The sequence below is a fragment of the Rhinichthys klamathensis genome, unplaced genomic scaffold (assembly GCF_029890125.1).
Source record: "Rhinichthys klamathensis goyatoka isolate OS25496 unplaced genomic scaffold, OSU_Roscu_1.1 h1tg000059l_1, whole genome shotgun sequence".
NCBI lineage: Eukaryota > Metazoa > Chordata > Actinopteri > Cypriniformes > Leuciscidae > Rhinichthys > Rhinichthys klamathensis.
This window is the reverse complement of record NW_026606604.1, coordinates 227,570-247,739: the sequence shown is the minus strand read 5'-3', so window position 1 is coordinate 247,739 and position 20,170 is coordinate 227,570. Positions and strand designations below refer to the sequence as shown.

The window sequence follows — 20,170 nt, the reverse complement described above, 5'->3', positions numbered from 1 at the left end:
ACTGTCTGTAAAGTTTTTTTGTTATCTACAAACAAGTGAATGTGCGTAAAAAAAAGTTTGCGAATTTTGCGTAGTGACGTCATCCCTACAAAATTGCATTGTCGCATAAGTTTTGTTGTATTGCTAAAAAAATCTGCCCTTGAGCCGTTTCCATGCATAATTTCGCATATATCGCAAATTATATCATATCTTTTGCATCTCAAATATTTGTAAAATGCAGAGAGCAATGAAATTCGTTAGTTTACGGCTTACTATTTTCACAATAATATTATTGTATTAGGAAATATTAGGAAATATCAGAAGACGACGGCGAAGTGGAGCAGCTTGTCTCATAGGACTCCATGTAACTGCCTTTGTGACAAAGCCCATGGGTTTGGACACAGAAATGTGACAATTTCAAAACAATTCGGGTCCATAAAAAAAGTTTGGTACAGTGAAATGTTCAGTCTTTGCATATTGCAACAATCTTAAAGTAAGCTACCCTTGAACATGCAAGCGAGTCGTGGTTTGACTCGGCCGCGAACGCATATAGCCTAATCCAGATCATTCAAAGCAAAAAAAAAATCTAAAATTTGTTTCGTTTTTTGGATTCAATCGACTTTTTTTAACTTAAAATTATATAACTTATTAATAAATTGTCTTTGTAAAAATTATACAATTATAAGTGTCATGAACCATGAAATTTAAACAGACTCGCGATTTTGACAATTTTATTCATTCAGATACAGAAGTAACATGTTATTTACAGTGTAATTACAGAAAAATGTGCGATTAATTCGTTAATTTTTATTTAATCAATTGACAGCACTAAAGTTAAGTAATGGTGAACATAATATGTGCACTCTATTTTTTTTTACAGTTTATTGCATGACATTTTTGAATTGATTTACTGTAATTTGACAGAATACGTCTGAAAACTTTGCTGCCAGAATATTTTTTTATTTTACGTAACAGAATATATTGATACTTCAAATGTTGAGAAAAAACTAGTTTGGAAACACTTCTTCTATAGAGAAAGGACTTTAATGCAAATAAATTTGGGTGCCACAATTACACATTAAGGCACTGTTTCTCTGTAATACATGTTTTATTCAAAGTTACAATTATCGTGGAATGTGTTAGCTTTGTCATGATCACCACCTCAGCTCTCAGACATAAACCCTCGTTGCATTCTGCTCTACACACTTTTGAACTCTTTTGGTTCTCAGTTGGAAAAGGGAATGAAGCTTTTTTCCCCCCTTTCTGTGAACTGAAATGCCCTTGGATTCCAGTTCATCTCTAGAAAATGTACAGGTCACTGTTTAATTCTGGCTAGATCAATAGTTTTTGAACATTAAGAAGACTGAGGTGGGAATAGGAATCGTTTCAGTTGCTACAACAGTATAAAATTGGGCATTCAGTATCAGTGAACTGTTGCCTAAAAAACTGACAAAAGAAATGCAAAGCAAAAGCGAACAAACTCTTCATTACAGCCCGGCTAAATTAGCTTGATTGAGGGGCATATGTTTTTACATTCGGTTTGATATCTGATTGCATCCCCCTCTTGAAGAAATTCACCACTCAGGGAAAACCAGTCTACCAATCATGGTTTCAATATTAAAGCAGCAATCAAAAGTAGACTTTCAAAATATCCGGAGTCCAATTGATTTATATGCAGTTCAGTTTTGGACTGGATAATTTGTTCTACTCCTGAATAATTTTCATCACATTTTGGGCCCTGCCTTTAATTATTTTTCTTTGACAGGCTTATATGCTTGAATATTAATTAAGGCCTTTTGTGTTGTTAATGAATCATGGTGTTGTGCTTTTATATGCCAAGTGCAGCATTTTTAGCATTCTGTTCTGGTTCATGGATGTCTTTATGTGCATTTTGAATAGCTTAAAAAAAAAAAAAAAGAGAGAGAGAGATATTTTTCAATCATGCTGTCACTATTCCCCCTCCCTCAAATAATTTCAGTTCAGGTTAAATGACAGTTTGGCTTAAGGATTTGACAATGAGAAGAGATAGAAAAAGTGTATACTAGCATGCAAAGTAACAGTCATATGCCATTTTTCATAAAATGACAAACTGCCATGTATTGTGGTGACATATGATGTCCTATGCCTTCAATGCTAAGCTATGTTCACATCATCAGTGAAGGTGCTCTTTGACCCAGCAATAAATCTAATATTGTGACTTTACTTGATCCCTGATGTGAGATAAATAAGTCAACAATGATTTCCGTTTACCACCGATTCTTAAATGTGACGTTAGCACAAGGAACCGTTTGGGATTTATGACATGTCAGAGGTGCAGAATTGCTCACAATAAAAAGTTCACTTTATGTCCATGTAATTCATAGCTACTGCCATGTTTGTTGTGTTCATCAGGGAAAGAAGACATTCCTGACATGGTTGTTTATCTAGGTCAGACTTAGTTAGGGAATAATAAATGACCTCAGATTGTTCAAAAGATGAGCGAATTAATCTCTTTATGAAACCCCATTATTTCAGGAATGGCATGGCATAGTAATTTGTCTTTGCTTCAGTTGTGTTTTGAAATGTGTTTGAACTGGTTGAGCACATCTCTGGCTTTTTTAGACAATGACTGCCTAATGTTATAGATTTATTATGAATTTTGGTATTTATTATAGTCAATGCAATCATATTTAGGTCATAAACTAGTGTGTTTGCATAGTTCCTCTTATACTGTGGATACATTTGGACCCTTGTGACGTCTGTACATTGTATTTTAATATTTGTCACACAAATTAAGTTTTTTCTAATTTTGAAAATACTATGGTCTATTATTTCAATTGTTTGCACACTTGAATCAGTAAATTGATATTTTAGTGTATTAAAGTTGAATGTTTTGATAGTGATAATAAGTGTTTTTATTCAAATAAAAAGTTTGTTAGTTTGCAATACATTAAATGTATGCAGTGCACTAATTTCTTATTAGTTGCTTTTTACTGACTATCTGACTTAGCCTGACTTCAGCATACTCATATTCTAGTCAGAATGTGAGTCTGATACTGCTCCATAGGGCTTTGATTATGAGGCGTGTCTTAACCGAACCAGGAAAAAACAACAACTCTGCACTCAATTGGATAGACCTACAACCAATCAGAGCAAAGCAGTAAGTGTTTTTTTTATGAGCTACGCAAATTGTCAACAGAAGTCAACTGCACGCACGCTGGAAGAAGTAGTAAAATAATGAGTGTTGCTTCTTTTACTTGGTTCTCCATGAGTGCGACCAAAGGAGAAACCACAACGACCACAGGGTTTTCATTGCGTCCCATCTTCTTAGTGACCATCGGAGCCAGCTGATAAATTAAACTTTTGCCGAATCCCGTAGGAAGGACGGCAAACACATCTTTCCGATCGACAAATGCCTTGATTGCAGTTCTGTTCGTCTTTTAAAATGAATGCGCTGTCGATTTCTTTTACAACAGACGCGATGGCTGAATCTATACATCACAATTCTCCAGCTGCAGTCATCTTTGAAGGAAACCAGTTCAACCCAAGCGCTCTTTGATAACGTGATGATTACGTAACTGCAGATCATCTGTCCATCGTATAAAGCCTGCCCTGGCAATTTGATTGGCCCGACTAATTCTGAACTGATCATAATTACTCCTCAATGGATCGAGTCCAGACCGAACTTCCCGACCAAAAAATGTTGTGGGCGGGGTTCGGGCTGGCATCCAGGCTATATCTGACTAGCACTGAATAAATATATGGTTCATTGATCAGTACTTTTTATATGTAATACTTAAGTACATTAAAAATCAAGTTCTATTGTACTTTTACTCAAGTAAAACTGAAAATGAGTACTTATTCTTTTACTGTAGTAATATTTTAATAGAGTATCTCTACTCTTACTCAAGTACTTGACTTTTGTATTTCCTCCACCGCTGCATACTTTTGCTTCTAATAGAACCAAAGAGTGAAAAAGATTGAGAATCAGTGAATTTTCCTTTGTTGACTTGTTTGATGTTTCCTGCAAAGACCTTTGTGCATAACAGTTAAACTTTATGCCAATCAAATACATGTGAACGCAAATGCTGCTGAAATGCTTTTGATCCAAACGTCTTTGAAATGGATCCATAAGAGATTATGTATTCCATTTCATAGCTGATTGACTAACAGAAAGCAATATAATCCCAGCTATGACTTTTGTGTCGTGTGCTGAATCTTTAATGAAAGCTTGACTGCTGTTAATATGATCTACAGTTTATAACAAATGTAAATTTATTTGTGCTTGAAACCTTGAGCTAATTTCAACTGATCTCTTTTTGTGTGAAGACAATTAGACACTCTATTTAACTGCACATGTCCTGGTTTATTTTTAAAGTGACTAATTACTTGTGAGCAGACAGTAATCTTCGAACCTTTACGCCACAGCTCACTGTACCTCTCTGTGTGACTGCTTTATTTTATATTTACGCCTTGTTCTTTTTAACTCTGTAGCCCAGGGTTCAATTCTGTGCATGCATTATTAGCCTAGTCTTTAGAGTCTCCCAGCTGGAATGTGTACTGTTGTGACTGAATGGTGTCTTGCTTACCATTAACAAATAACATGATTTATGGATTTATATGGAGAGTATTTGCATACTCTGTGGTTAACAATATACTTGAGTTCCCTTTAGTAAAGACTTGAATTTTACCATGCAACACTAAAGTCAACATGCAGTTTCTTAAACAGATATGTTTTGTTTAATAGTGCTGAGTGTTGTCTTTTTTTATTACTTAGGATGCATTGATATTAGAATTCTGTCTCATATCAATAATCTGATTATTTTCATGTTCACAACAACCAATACATGTCTTATTATAAAAATCGTATTATTTAAATATTACTTTTTAAAGTAGGCTACTTTATTTAAAAAAAAAAAGTGATATCAAGAGTTTGGTTCCAAAACGCAATAAATCCATTTAGATTAATTTGAGTAAAAATGTGTTTTCTTTACCAAGAAAGTGGAAAGATAAAAAGCACTATTTTCTGTTTCAAACTTTCACATAGCATTTGTAGGTCACAATAACAAAAAAAATTAAAATCCAGGTTTTGATTTTCAAAGATTTATTATAAAAACGGATCGTTTTTTTCCCCAAAATGCAATAAATCCATTTTTTTTTTCAAATTCAAAATGCAATTAATCCATTGAATCAATATAAAGGTTTTTTCTTTCATATTGAAACTGTTGAAAATACAAAACAACGTAAGTTTATTAGTATAATATTTTTATTAAGAACTGTAAAGAAGATTGAAAACATTTGTCCTCCTCCCGAGTGCCTCATCTTCTTAATCTCCTCACGTAAATGATTCGATTTCGATGCCTTACGTTTCTTACCCACCACAGAAACAACCACAGTTCATCAATGCCGTCAAAATTATTCATTTTTTTGTTTGTTTGTTGATCGAAAAGTACAAAATAGATAAGAAAAACTAGGAAGCCGAGTGTATTTAAGGCGCTGCCGTTACTGTTTACATTGCGTGGAATGGTGCGTTGTGATTGGCTGAGAGCGGATATATCGCATTCTGCAGAGAAGGGAGACTGGCGTTTGTCGCGGTTTGGAAAGAAAGGGAGAAAACATGACAGAATAACACGGCGGATATCGCATTTTACTTAAAATTAAACATTGACTTTTCAATACCAACCAGATACAATACTGATTTTTGCAGTAACTAATTTTTTTAAAAAAATGGCGTTTATCGCGTTTTGGAACCAAACTCTTCCTCAAATATCAGCCAATAGCTGATATTGTATTATGATTATATTGTGTATCCCTATTGTATAGCAGTTTTCCAGCTACACTGCTGGATCTTGTGTCAGAGCTCATTGAGAACTGAACAATGATGTACTGTATGTGATTATCAGAAGTAGCTGTTGTTACATACTGTAACCTGGGCAAAAGTTAACATAATGCATTGTGTTATTTGATTATGATTCTTTCAAAAATTTGTAAACATACACTACCGTTTAAAAGTTTGGGGTTGGTGAGATTTTTTTAATGTTTTTGAATCTCTCATGCTCACCAGTTTATTTGAGTAAAAACAGTAAAATTGTGAAATATTATAACCATTTAAACCATACTTCTATTTCTATTTTAATATGTTTTAAAATGTAATCAATTCCTGTGATGGCAAAGCTGAATTTTCAGCAGCCATTACTTCATAGTCTTCAGTATCACATGATCCTTCAGAAATCATTATGCTGATTTTATATTTCTTTAATATTTTCAATGTTGAAAACTAAGGGTGCTCCGATTGATCGGTCGCCGATCATGATCGGCCGATAATTGCTTTGGGATGTGTGATCGGCGGTCTCTATAAAGGCCGATCCAGAAAAGCCGATCAGATGACGCAAAACTCGGGAGACAATTTTTTTACGCCCTGGTAAAAATGGCTTCACCGGTCTGGCAATTCTACAACAGGGCTCTCAAGTGTCAAGCATTGAGCGTGACAGTCACTCATTTCGGTCTTTTGTCACGCTTTCCCGCCACACATTGTATTTCTCACGCTGAAAAACTATTTGTAATATATTTAATATGCCGCAGCGGCCAAAACTCTGGCCGCGCCGCTCTCACTGTGGAACCGGCATGAATCAAGCGCGTTTCCTCTGGTGTTGTTCGTCGAGCTACACAATAGCCAATCAGAAAATAGCACTATTGTATCTGGGTAAGATTTAACGCAACAACCAATGACAAAAATGTATCCAAACCCCCACCGCCCACCCCCCGTGCGTCCGTCAAATCACTCGTACATATTTTTTTCTCTCATCAAAACTGAATATGTTCATCAGCGGTTACAGTTATATCAAGCAAGGATACGTTTGTGTTTTATTTTGTGATTACACCGGAATGAATAGAGTCCGCAACGGCGATAGTTTGAAGCGCGCGTCCGAGTGAAGACTGCACAGAGCGAGGCACAGAGCACTGTATCCATGCAACTGATCGCCGCGGCAACGAGCGCGCAGCTTGAGTTCAAAAACACATTTTAGCGCTAGATTTCTTATTTAATAGCGAACTAAATGAACGATCTGCTAGTTAACTGAAGATGTTTTATTTATTTATATTAGGTACATTGTGGGACAGACTTCACTGGATCTAAAAAAAAATCAATCTAACCATAGTGACCAGTAGTGGTGGCTTTCTTAATATGTTTAAAATAATTTTGCAAGGGTTCTTCACACACACACAAAAAGGTTTCTCTACCTCTCTCTTCCTCTCTAAATGCCCACAAAATCTGACTAAGCATCCCAGAAAAAAGCAAAGTTATAGATACAGATATGGAAGTTGTTCGTTTTTTTTTTTGTTTTTTGTTTTTTGTTGCTGTGCACTTTACTACCGGTGGTCCTTTAAGTGTATTAGAAAAACTGATGGCTGACTGACTCAAAACATTATTTTGGCTATAGCCTTTTTTGTTGCTGTTTTTAGTTTAAAGTAGTCTAAAGCTAAATTTAAAGACTCAGATGTTCTGTCTTTTATTTATTTTATTTTACATTCTACAGGAAAGTTGTATGTCAAGCCCTAAGCTGCTCCCAATAACCCAGCTGCTATGTTAATACATGTTGCTTGCAAATAAATACACAGGTGTCAATTCATTATGCATTGTCTTCTCTTAAATGTAATACTTAATGTAGGCTACATTGTTGTTAAATATAGTTTAATAAGTAATGCTACATGATAAAAAAGTCTTCAAATAGACCCTGTAATCGGTGATCGGTATCGGTATCGGGTGATACAGCTTCCAGTAATCGGCGATCGGTGATCGGCCCCAAAAATCCTGATCGGAGCACCCCTATTGAAAACGGTTTTGCTTAATAATTTTGTGGAAACTGGAGCTATTTGCTTAACCTAGGACTGTGGAAATCTGTCTTTTTCCATCATCCTATCAGTCGAAAAAGGGGGAGGCTACAATATTTTAAGATCACAAAATAATTGTACACTTTTAAACCCTCTCATTTTAAATAGCCTTTTAAAGTGTAAATTGCAGGTTAACCACCACAACCAATTAATGTGTAAATTAAAGTGCTCAATATGTATATATTTAAACATTTCTGTCTTAAAATGCGTTAAAATAACATTTATTGGGGTTTCTTCAAAGGTAGCATGTTTCTTACAGTAACTGGGTGATGACGTCATAAGAGGGAGCGCGGGCGGTAATGCACTCACTCTGTGTGTTCGGGTCAGGGAGAATAAAACGATTCGCGGGACTCCCGCAAACTAGAAATATCTATGAATAAAACATAAAAACTATTACATTTTTATTCATCTGTTGCAGGAAAGCAACAAGAACAACTAAAACAAAATAGAAACGATTTACAGGCCAGTTTCTATTTATAACATGTTTGCAGCGTTGAGCGATGTAGCCAATCACATACATATGTGTTGAACGCAATGGCCAATCAGAAGCATTTACGATAGACTTCCCTCACCGCTCAAAACTGACTTTTTGTTCAGTGATGAATTCTGTATGCTGGCAAATCCTCGAATTATAACAAACAAAGTGTAGATATTATGAAAGATTCATTGATAATAACAGAGATCGCAGTGAGATGTGTGAGATCGCGATGAACTGATGTCAGCTTTTTAGGAATTATATGGGAGCGCACTTTGCGCGCAGTCATGCCAAACCATGCATGACTGTAAGTTAGCCTGTTTGTTTTAATGGTATAACAGTGTGGTTTGTGTGTTAATGCTTTAATAACAAATCATTTATCAGGAGCATTTATGCTGATGTGTATGGTGGAGACACGTAGGCTAACTTGAAAGTATTTGGAGGTACAGAAAAAAGTATTTTTGCGGGCGGGAGCGGGACGAAACATAAATGTTGCGGGCGGGAGAAAGTAACATAGAAAGTAGTTGAGAACGTCAGTTATAATAATGACCCACGTATTAAAAAATGGTCGGGTTTATATCGGGCTCGGGTTCATAATTACAGTTAATGTGTCGGGCGGGCTGGGCTCGGACACAACGTGCTCGGGTAGGGTCGGGCTTGCATACCCGAGATCTACCTCGGGTATGCTAACACTTAGGCTACAGGCACGAATCAGTCGTTTGTCCTTGGGGAACTTGTGGAGCCTCTCCCCCGTTTTTGATGTATTCGTACATCCCGCACAAACACAATAGTTAACCATTTTTTGCTAGCTAGGTCTCCAATTATAACTGCTAGCCTACTTGCCATAGACTAACGGTAGTCTCGCGTAGCCAGACCTTCAGACTGAAGGTCTGGAATTCATAGCAGCTTTCTTTGGCCAAGGCCCGCCCATAAGGCCGTTTGACCGACATGTCAAACAACCAATTACAGTTCGTTTCGTTCGTCACGTTTCGGGGCGTGGAAATGTCCCCAAAACAACAGACCGGTGCGCAACAAGTCAGTCAGCATACAACATCAAAGAAGGAGAAGAAAACTTCAAGAGTCTATGCCGTGAACCTCGCATACTTTTGAGAATCCTACGTTTAGCTGATCTTGATAAATGCTCGTTGTCACTCATGTAAACACAACAGTTTTTCTTCCGCAATCACACGTCTGCGCTTTGTTTCCCGGCAGACCGAAAATAAACGCGACACTCGCGCCCCCCGGAAATCCGATAAAATTCAACCAATCAGATGACGACTTCGACATTCCTGAAGTGTTTCCAGTTAAGTGTACCATATGCATCAGACGTTTAGCCAACGTTCCGTGGGCGTGACGTCTGAGGCTGAGACTAGACTAACGGTAGCTCTAGGCTTGGAGCACCAGGCAGTAAAAGCTTGGAGTCGCTTTTATGACGTCACGCCCAGCCTAGTTAAAGGGAGGGGGCGTGCTTAAAACCACTGTAAAACGTACCAACTTTTCATATTATATGCAGCATTTTGGTATAAAAAAACATAAAAAACAATTGTGGGCGGTTCTTATCTTTATGTTTAGTAAGCACATTGCATTATCTTCGTGAAAAATTTAACCTGCAATTTACACTTTAAGAAGAAGGGATAAGGGTAAATGGCAGTGAGAACAGTGCATTTTTTTCATTGAAGAGTTGACAGCACCTCACCATCCTATGGAAGGTGCTGAGCATGCAAAGTCTCACTCAAACACCATGCGATTTATTCCCATTGATTGATCATGATTCGAAAGGAGCGGATAGGTTTCCCCATTCAGCTTTGAGCTGGAACACTCAGGTGACATGACAGATGTCACGCACAGTATTTTCTCAGTGAAAGCTACAAGTTAACCTCCTCAGAGGCTTGGCATTTCCCTGTGTTTTAGCCTCTAGCAGGTATCCCATTGTGTCACGACTAGACTGTGCTGTCTCTCACAGTTTTTAAATGTTACCCACGGAGGTCCATAATACCCAGAGAAAGTTATCCGTTAACATTCCCGCTCATCTCAGTGGCAGTTTCTCGGCTGGTGGAGGAACCCCTGGAAGTATCTGATTTTATCTGATAATGCTGTTGTAGATAAAAAAAAAAAAGCACTTTCTTGTCACTCCTCTGAATGTTTTTCTTTTCTTTCTCTCCTCACCATTTCCTGGACACCAACTCTGAGTGCGACCTGTTCGGGTTACAACACCCTGCCCCCCCCCACAAGTACCTTTCTGTGAATTGAATTTTGATGGATCCTTTTGGAGGCTCATACATTACTGATACCCTTTCTCAGCCCCTGCAGTCAATTCTGAATGAACTCCAAACCGCTGCCTCTTGTACTGAATAAGCACACGCTGAATTCTTATATTCTTCCTCCCATGTGGTCCCTCAGCCCTCTATGTGGCATAATGGCAGCAAAACCTCTCCATCAATTAATCTGCTGAAACATGCATTTAGAAAGCCAATGAAATGAGGCGTACCCCTCGCTGGGGTGTATAAAGCCTAGTGGTTTTATTCACTGTGAGTTTTTGCCTATTACACGGATCTCATTCTGACTGCTGGGTATTTTCTTGTTTGACGTTCCAAGAGTTTTCACACTATATTCCTATACTATTTCTATACTATATTTTAGGATCCACAAAAAGGAATTTTTTATATTATATCTAATATTTACAAAAGTATATTCCCTTTTTTCTTACTTGTACGAGATTAAGTTTTGGATTTTAAGTCTGGCCTATAATTGCATGTGCAAAATATCATATTCATGTATTTATACTAGGGCTGTCAGTTAAACGCGTTATTAACGCCGTTAACGCAAACCCATTTTAACGCGATTCATTTTTTTATCGCGCGATTAACTGTCTTTTTGGCCTAGCAAACTTTGTAGTTTTTTTCACATGCTTTTGCAACCGGACGTGGCATGCGCGGGAGGGCGTTTTGTTGCTTCGTATCTGTGCTAATATCTGTGAGATTTTTTTCTCACAATTCAGATTTTTTTTCTTTTACTGGTCTGTTTCATTACAAGTGCATATTCTGCAAAATAGGCTTTAATAGGCTTTAAGAGTTTACTTCTTTTTTTTTTTTTACACAAACCATTTCAGTATCATTTTAATAGTCTCAGAATGTAGAAAGTGTTAGCAGAAAATACCCATTGATGGACTTTCATTGCCAATTTTCTACCCTGTCCACCGTTAGCTCACTCTGGATCTAGACTTTACATTGCTTGCTTACACTGTGAAATGAGGGAGGCTTACATATCTGTCAGTTTTTCCTTTAACTCCACTCTTGAGTGAGTCTCTCATTGCTAAAGTACGCCGATTCAGACTGTCACTGAGTTAGCTGGCCCTGTCAGCCCTACACACATCTGCATATGACTGGCATTTTGACTGATTCAGCTGTGCTCTTGGTTTCTGAGAGAAAAGCTGTCCTCACCTCATCTGTCAAAGACAACCCCAAGTGGTGAGTACGAGGGTGCCAAATGCTCTTGGTTGGAAGATAATGGTTTCTTAAATACTGGATCACTTCTTTTTTTTTTACTTTGATTCACATACTTTCACTTTGCTGGCAGAGAAATACATCGTTGGGTGTCCCGTCGATTATGCTGTTAAATGTGATTGCGATTCCACTTAAAAGCATTCGAATGTCCATAAATCATTTAAGCAAGGCTGCAATTATGTAGTTGGTTTTAAATGTGTCTGTCTCTGCAATGAATCCTGAATGCTCGCTTTGAGATGCTCATCACTTAGTTGCCTTGACATTGAAGTAAAATGGTGGTTTTTCAGCATCATACTGACTTGCCACATGATCTTGAAAGCAGTACTTAAAAGAATCTACAGCGAGCAAGCCATGTGTGACATGCAAAAAGATGAAGGCATCTGTATATTTTCATGTATATAGACCTATTTACAGTGGGTGGAAAAGTAGTAAATATGGTATTATAAAAACAACACTGTTGTTTTAAACATTAATTATTGGCTTTTCTTTGTTATGATTGTATTTATATTTTTTATATCAGTGGAGAGCTGTGACTTCTTTAATCGATGCTGAGTGCCTCCGAAATAAGACACAGACCTACTGATGTAACAATGTAATTGAAACAATCTTTATTTGAAGCGTCAATTTTCTTTCAAACGGTGCTTTACTGTATTTTGCTCGTTATATCGCAGCATTTATTTTGGAACTTTAAACTTTTATCCCAGTACTTCTAAGTCTAAGTCCTTATTCTAAGTCCTTATTGAGGACTTAGAATTAAGTGATTACAGTATCTCTGATCACAAACCTGTCCTGTTTACTCTTCCTGTTTTCTGCCATTTTAACAACCCTGTGAAATCTATTCAGTATTTCTGTCAGGACCATCGTCAAATACGATTAACAATTAGCATACAGTTTGGATTGGTGGTATGGTTCTGTTCAGTGCAGCATGGATAAGAGCAGGGAGAGCAGCAATAACCCCCATTTGGGTACATAGAACCAACATGAATGTATTGCAAATATCATTAATTAATTTTAATGTACAACATGGTAATCAGAATGCCAAATCCTGACTGACGAGAGGAGGAGCTGGGGATGGACGAGGGTAATTAGCTCCTGAGAAACACGATAGCTGCTGATAATACTGAAGGAGCTTAAGTATAAAGTGATAGGCGTCGTATTCCTATTGGTAGCCGTGGATCAGCTGAGAGTCAGCTAATGCAAGCTTGACTAATGTGACCTGCCAGAACTGACGCTACGCTTGATTTTCGTAGGTTTTCATCTACAACTTGTACAGGTTTTGTTACAATTTTCAGGGAGGTTTATAATGTGCCGACGGTGTTCTTCAGGACATGGGGGTGGATTAACACCTTCAACTGTTACACTTAACCTGTAAAGATGCAGTGGCTCCTCTAAAAAGTAAATGCTGTAAAAATAAGTCTGATCCCTGGTTGAATGATGAGAGCTGGTGCTGTAGACAAGCTTGCAGGCAGGCAGAAAGAACATGGAAAATGGATAAACTTCAAATCTCTTATGACATTTTTAAGGAAACTAACAAAATTTCAGAGAGCTGTAAGATTGGCTAAATCTAGATTTTTCGCAGGACTTATATAGAAAAATTCGAATAATCCGAAAATATGTAGTATTTTTTTTTTATTTTTTTTTTATTATTTATACAGTAGTAAATCCTTCCACTAAGGTAAATTTAGTATCGTCCCCGACTTTATGTGAGAATTTTCTTGACTTTTATATCTAAGATTGAGGCAACTAGAGTGGATTTCTTACCAATGACTTCTAAATCCTCAAGTCCTGCTTGGTATACTGCAATTGTAGTTTACTGCAGAATTGATTACATTTCAGTGGTTACAAAAAGTGGTAAGTAAAGACATGTTGAAACAGGCTTTTGTGCAGCCTATTTTAAAGAAACCAAATTTGGACCTGACTGTCCTGGCTAACTTCAGACCGGTATCTCATCTTTCATTTTTATCACAAATTTTAGAAAAAGTATTTTTTTTATCAATTAAATAACTTTCTAGAAGAGCATAAGATCGGCGAAGTCTACCAGTCTGGTTTTAGGAAACACCACTCAACTGAGACAGCCCTTGTAAAACTTTTTAATGATTTGTTGCTGACTGTTGATGCTGGTAACTCTGTCATGTTAGTTTTATTAGATTTAACTGCTGCTTTTGACAAAATTGATCGCTTAGTGATATCTGATCACAGTCCTATCTGACTGGTAGAAGCATGGTAGTGAATATTGGGGCCTGTTCCTCTAGATCAGCACCGATCATGTGTGGTGTGCCTCAAGGCTCCATCCTTGCTCCTATTTTATTCTCTCTCATATGATACCTTTGGGAAATATTTTCAAGAAATGTAATATTGCTTTTTACTGCTACGCTGATGATGTGTATTTGCCACTATCACATGGAAATGGTTTGGAACCTCTTATGGCCTGTATTTTAGATCTTAAAACATGGTTGGCTTCTAATTTTTTACATCTAAATGAAAAGACTGAAATTATAGTTTGCGTTCTAGCCAGGGTGGGACAGCACAGCTAGATTTTGGCTCTTTGTCACCTCATGTCAAAACATGTTTGAAATTTAGGTGTGTATATTGACAGCTCTCTAAAGCTGGACAAACAGATCAATTCGGTTGTCAAGTCAAGTTTCTTTCACTTACGCAATCTAGCTAAGATGAAGTCATGTTTGACGTTTAAAGGCCTTGAAACTGCGATCCACACTTTGATAACATCAAGACTTGACTATTGCAATGCATTATATAAGGGAATTAGTCATCTATTTCTCATTTGCAAAAAGTTAAAAACTCTGCTGCTAGACTCTTAATGGGAATAAAAAAAATGTGAACATATTACTTCTACCCTGGTCTCCCTGCATTGGCTTCCAATCTATTATAGGATTGATTTTAAACTTCTGTTATTGATGTACAAATCCTTGCATGGACTCGCACCGGCCTATCTCTCATATCTCTTAATTGAATATCAGACTGGACGAACTTTGAGATGAGCGACTTAGAAGTTACTCAAAATTCCTAGGACACATCTGAGTCAAATAGGGGATTGCACCTTTGCTGTAGCAGCCCTAAACTTTGGTACAGTTCGCCTAAACTTATTAGAGACACTGCTACTGTACAGGATTTTAAAGTACAACTCAAAACACATCTGTTTTCAATAGCTGTTTTTAATCAGTGACAATTTTATTATATACAGTACGTTGCCTTTGTGATGCTTGTTTTTTCTGTGTGACATTGTAAAGCACATTGGTCAACTTGTGTTGTTTTAATTGTGCTATATAAATAAAGTTGCTATTGCTATTCTGTTAACACATACATAACGACACAATGTAGTGTAAAAGACTGTTTGTGAAGCTGTTTCATACCTATACATGACAACTGCTCTGGATAAGTGGCAGTGCCAACACAGATCTTAATGTTCGCTCTGATCGTACTTGTCAAGGGTTTAATAGACATCGTTGTTATTTAAGAATAATACATTACATATTTCCCTATGGAGAAAATGCAATACTATGAACATAGTTTCAGTTATGACTTTTTTATTTTTTATTTGATTTAGTCTAGTTAGTTCTGTATCAAATACACCAACACATTTTTTTCCGCTTAGGCAAGCGATTCACAGACAGTTTTCCCTGCACAGCTTTAGCAGATTTAGGCAGGTGGAGCTGGGGAAGGTGAAGGGTTTTAGAGGAACTCTGATAGCTAGCTGCAGGACTGGCTTACAGCAAACAATGAACCAGACTATTTAAATGTTTAGCAAGTAATCTCATAGGCTGCAGGATTTGCAGAGGCCAATTAGCTTGTGCCATGCGTTATTTATGTGATTGCATGTAAAGGACCAAGGGATCAGCCTGCACCCTCTAGAGTGGCTTCAGTACAATGACAAATAAAAGGCAATAGGCTAATTATTATTAACATTGTCATTATTATTGGTTTTTAATAATTATTTAGTTAATATGTTTATATTTTATTTAAAACATTTTTTATATATATTAATAAAATATATAACTAAAATGTTGTAACTTTTACAACTAAATTATTTAATAAGTGGTGGGGACAGCAGTGCTGTGCAATTTTACAGAAGTTAATTTATCAGTTGAGACCACAACAAACTCTGCACCTGTGTTAGCATAGTAATTAGCCATTCAAAGTGTGAAATGAACGTCAAACAGATTAATGCGTTGGATCACAATGTGTGACAGCTGCGTGATTCACTATAATTTTGATTTAGGACCATCTCAGATTGCTTTGGTCATGTACTTAGCTTTAATAGATTGTTCTTATGATTGTCAATAGGAAAGATACCAGAAAATATTTTTCAGTTCCCATACTCTAAGGGTAAAATATTACAAAATCAATTTCTTGATGTAACAAAATAATGGCTATACATAAAACAACACTGATAACAATTGCAAGACTTGAATGTTTTATTTGGCAGGCATCCACAAATCTGCCAGACCAGTATTATACAGCTATATATTAGACTTTCTTGGAAGGATGTTATACTGGTCAAACCTGCCGCATAAATCTTAAAATTTCAAGTGAAGAAAAAGATCATCATCGAACATGAACAACCATCAGCATGTTTTATTCTTGTTATGATGGTTGGAGCGCCTGGTCAACCTGCATGTACAGAAAAGTTCAGAACAGTGTCCGTCATTCTCAGAGTGAGAAATGTGCAAAGAGCAGATGGCTGTTTGAAGCTAAAGGACGAAGAGGCCCAGGAGCTTTAACACAAAATAAGTAAAAGCAACTTTAATTATTCTATGGGAAACCAGTGAATGTGCCGCTTATGATAGTTACAGCTGGCTTCCTTCCTAAACCCGAACTCTCCACTAATGAAAGACAGCCTCTATCTCCGTCAAGCCTTTGTGCTTTAAATTGTAAAGGTGCTTGATTAAACAACATGCCAGGCAGCAAAGCTCTCAGGGTGGCTAAACATTTGGCTAACTAATTACACACTCGCTGACTGTTTAAGGTCTGAATCTGGAATGAACTGCGACAAAATTGAGTCATTCTGGTTAGGAAGGCAGAACTTTTAGCCTGGTTTGTGCCGGGTGAAGTAATGCAGATTTATGAGGATTAATCCGCTTTTCTAAACACAATGGAAGTAAAAAATAGGTCAGCGGACATTTAAGATGTTAATTTTGTGTCTGTTAGGCCAAATAAATGTAGTGAGAGCAAAAACAGTTCATACACAGTCAGGGAGATTGTTGGAGTTTACTTTTTTTATTTTATTTCTGAGATTTATTTGTAGTTTTTAATATAATATTACAATATTAGAGAAATACGTCAGTGTTATTTTAGAGTCATTTAGATAGTATTGTAGTTTTTATTCACATTTTTCAGTTTGCATTTTTATATTTTTTCTGTTTTCATTTTCATTTCAAAGTTTTAGCAATTTTGTACTTTTTTTACCCCAGTTTTAGTGCATCCTAAACTAATTTAAAATGAGAAATCACTATAGAAAAAAAATCCAACTTAAAGGCACACTGTGGAACTTTTCAACCTTTATAATATATTACCAAACCCCATTGAGATGGTACATCGACTTACAATAGGTTGAATGACACGTCTGCCGAAGCCTGAAGGTGTCTGTATCGCTTTTACCAGCACTATGTAACTTCGGGTTTCGGGTAGTAACCCGAGCACAAAAAGAACTACAAAATTCGACCGCTTTACGGCATACGTCACTTCCCCCACCACCCCAACTTCCTCAAATTCTAACGTGAGAGCTCAACTCGCGTTTGATTGCCGGCGTCTGTATAGCCCCTTTTCCACCGAAGCATTTTGAGAGCCGGTTCGGAGCCGGTGCCTGCGCGCGAACCAGTTCTTTGTGTTTCGACAGCCAAAGAACCGGTTCTCGGCCAGGAAAACTGGTTCCAAAGCGGCACCAACTCTTTGCTGGACTAGAACCGTTCTTTTACCACGTCATGCTTACGTCGGGGACTGAGGGCGGGTTTAAATGTGTTCTAAATATCTTTTCTGACCATAATATAGGATCGCAAAGCCAGGACAAACATTTGCAGAAACACGATGTAGCCTAGTCCACCATTGTAATTGTTATGCTTGAAGTTGGCGCAAGCGTTTCTAGTTTTTTTAATTAATTTTTTTATTGAAAACATTATGTAAGCAAAGAAGAAAACAGTCATATAGAACAAATAAACGGACAGGGGTGCATAACTAATCAGAAAAGATTAAATAACAAAGGAAAATATTAAAAGACTTACATATTTCAATTGTTTTTAAAGCCTTCTTTGTACACGAGTTAGAGATAATCCCAAAGTAATGTTGCAGCCTACTTGCAAGCGTTTCTAGCTAAGACGTATGGCGACGTACACAGTGACGTAACGACATCGTTCGCTGGGCGCTCTAGTCAGTGGAAAAACAAACAGGTTCTGAGAAGGTTCGCAAGTTGAACCAACTCAGAACCAACTTTGAACCAGCACCAGTTCCGAACCAGTTCTTTTTTGGTGGAAAAGGGGTATATGTTGTCGTCATGACTGAATCAACAGCTACTCGGAAGAAAGCGAAGAAAGCAAAGATTTTGTCAGAGGAGACCAAAAAAAGAAAAAGGGAGAGTTTAAAATAAACATCGGCATAAAAGTGTATATATAATGTAATATTTACTGCGAATTCGTGTAACAAAACTGATATAAGTCACAACATACTGCCGTGTACAAATGTAAATGTTTTTTTTTTTTCCTTTCAGCTCATATATGTTTGTATTTGTGTAAAAGGAAAAACAAACTGAAGACTACAAATAACGGAAATATGTAGTGAGTTATATCAGTTTTGTTACACGATTTCCCGACTACTCGATTTCATCTCCAACCCATTGCAAAGATATCCTGAAGACGTTAATTGTTTGCTTCAGGTGTGTTTGATTAGGGTTGGAGATGAACTGTGCAGGACAGACGATCGGCAGGAGCAGGATTGGGCAACCCTTGTCAATGCGACTTACCTGATCAGACATTGTTTTCTGCGTATGCTACTTTTATTTAATTTGTTTTCTTTATAGGATTTATATTATTAATCTTATATTTATATTATTATTTTGGTCAGTAGTGAATCGATTAACTTTCTCCAACATACAAATCAAATGCCGTCTGCACACACATAAAGACACTGCAGGTTGACCGGTTGACTGTTTGTTGACTTTTGCGACAATGCTGCGGCGCTTGTGGCCTCTAGGGGCACTAGACGTGAAAATTACAGGTCGAGCGCACCCTAGTGGCCAAAAATTCCACAGTGTGCCTTTAAAGTATGTTTAACGCTAGATCCAAAGAAGACGAATATGATGAAGATGATAATAATCCAAGGTTTATTAAACAAGTAATAATCCAAACAATAATCCTAACCCTATCCCTATAGTAAATGTAGTTAATTATTATTACTCAGTACTTCACTTATAATTACACTGTAACACGGACACCTTAAAATAAAGTGTAACCTAGTTAACTATAATAACCCTGAAACTCTTTCAATAAAATCCTAATGTACTGTATTTGTTTAACACTTTTCACAATAAATATGGTTCTAAAACTTTTATTGTGTGAAAATTATTCATTTCTAAAAACATTTTTTATTTATATTTATGAATATTAATATTTTACATTTTGCAATACATGTATAATACACTTTGTAATATTTTTAATTTTTTTTAAACAATATTGTAAAGTTCTCTCAATTGTTCCGTAGCACCCCTAGTGGACCCCAGTATGAAAACCCCTGTTCTGTACTATAGCCTATACTCATTGTGCCCAGGAGGTCCACCCATAAAACACTGTCACCTGAAACCTCACAACAACTCAGTTTTCTCTCTTCTCAATGAAAAATGAAGTAAACACTCCCCAGTTGGCCACTACAGAGCACAGTAATCAGCACTTCAAACATTGGACCACCGTATGGTGCCTCCAATATTGACATGTTCAGCATGTTCCTGACAAGAAATCCCCAGTTGCACAATAAAGTCCATATAATGGTGGTTTCTTTAGTGGAGGGAGGGGGATGGGGGCAAGTACTATAATCCGCATCATTCCAGTTTGGTGGCTTTGAGCTGCTTATCACCCAATCCCACATGGTCTGTATGGTAACTGAAGTTCCCCACCACTCAATGGACCACTGCATCAATTTCTTGCTCTGCGTGACACAAGAAGCTGCGTAGGGTCAACGTGAACCACAGAGCCATGCAACTTGATTCCACCTACATGTCGCCTCGATTTTTTTTTTTGGTCTGGTGATACAGCTTCTCAAACTGGACAATAGAGAGAGTTTCATGAAGATCTCTCAAAACCACTCTTGACTAGATATGAGACAAATCTGTCCAAACTGTTTC

General features: G+C 37.1%; 1 protein-coding gene across 1 annotated transcript in view; it reads left to right on the top strand.

Moving 5' to 3' along the window:
* Window positions 1-20,170, top strand: part of cntnap2a (contactin associated protein 2a) — a gene marked incomplete at its 3' end in the record, with an annotated part of 380,680 nt that overhangs the window by 172,507 nt on the left and 188,003 nt on the right. The window lies entirely within an intron of this gene.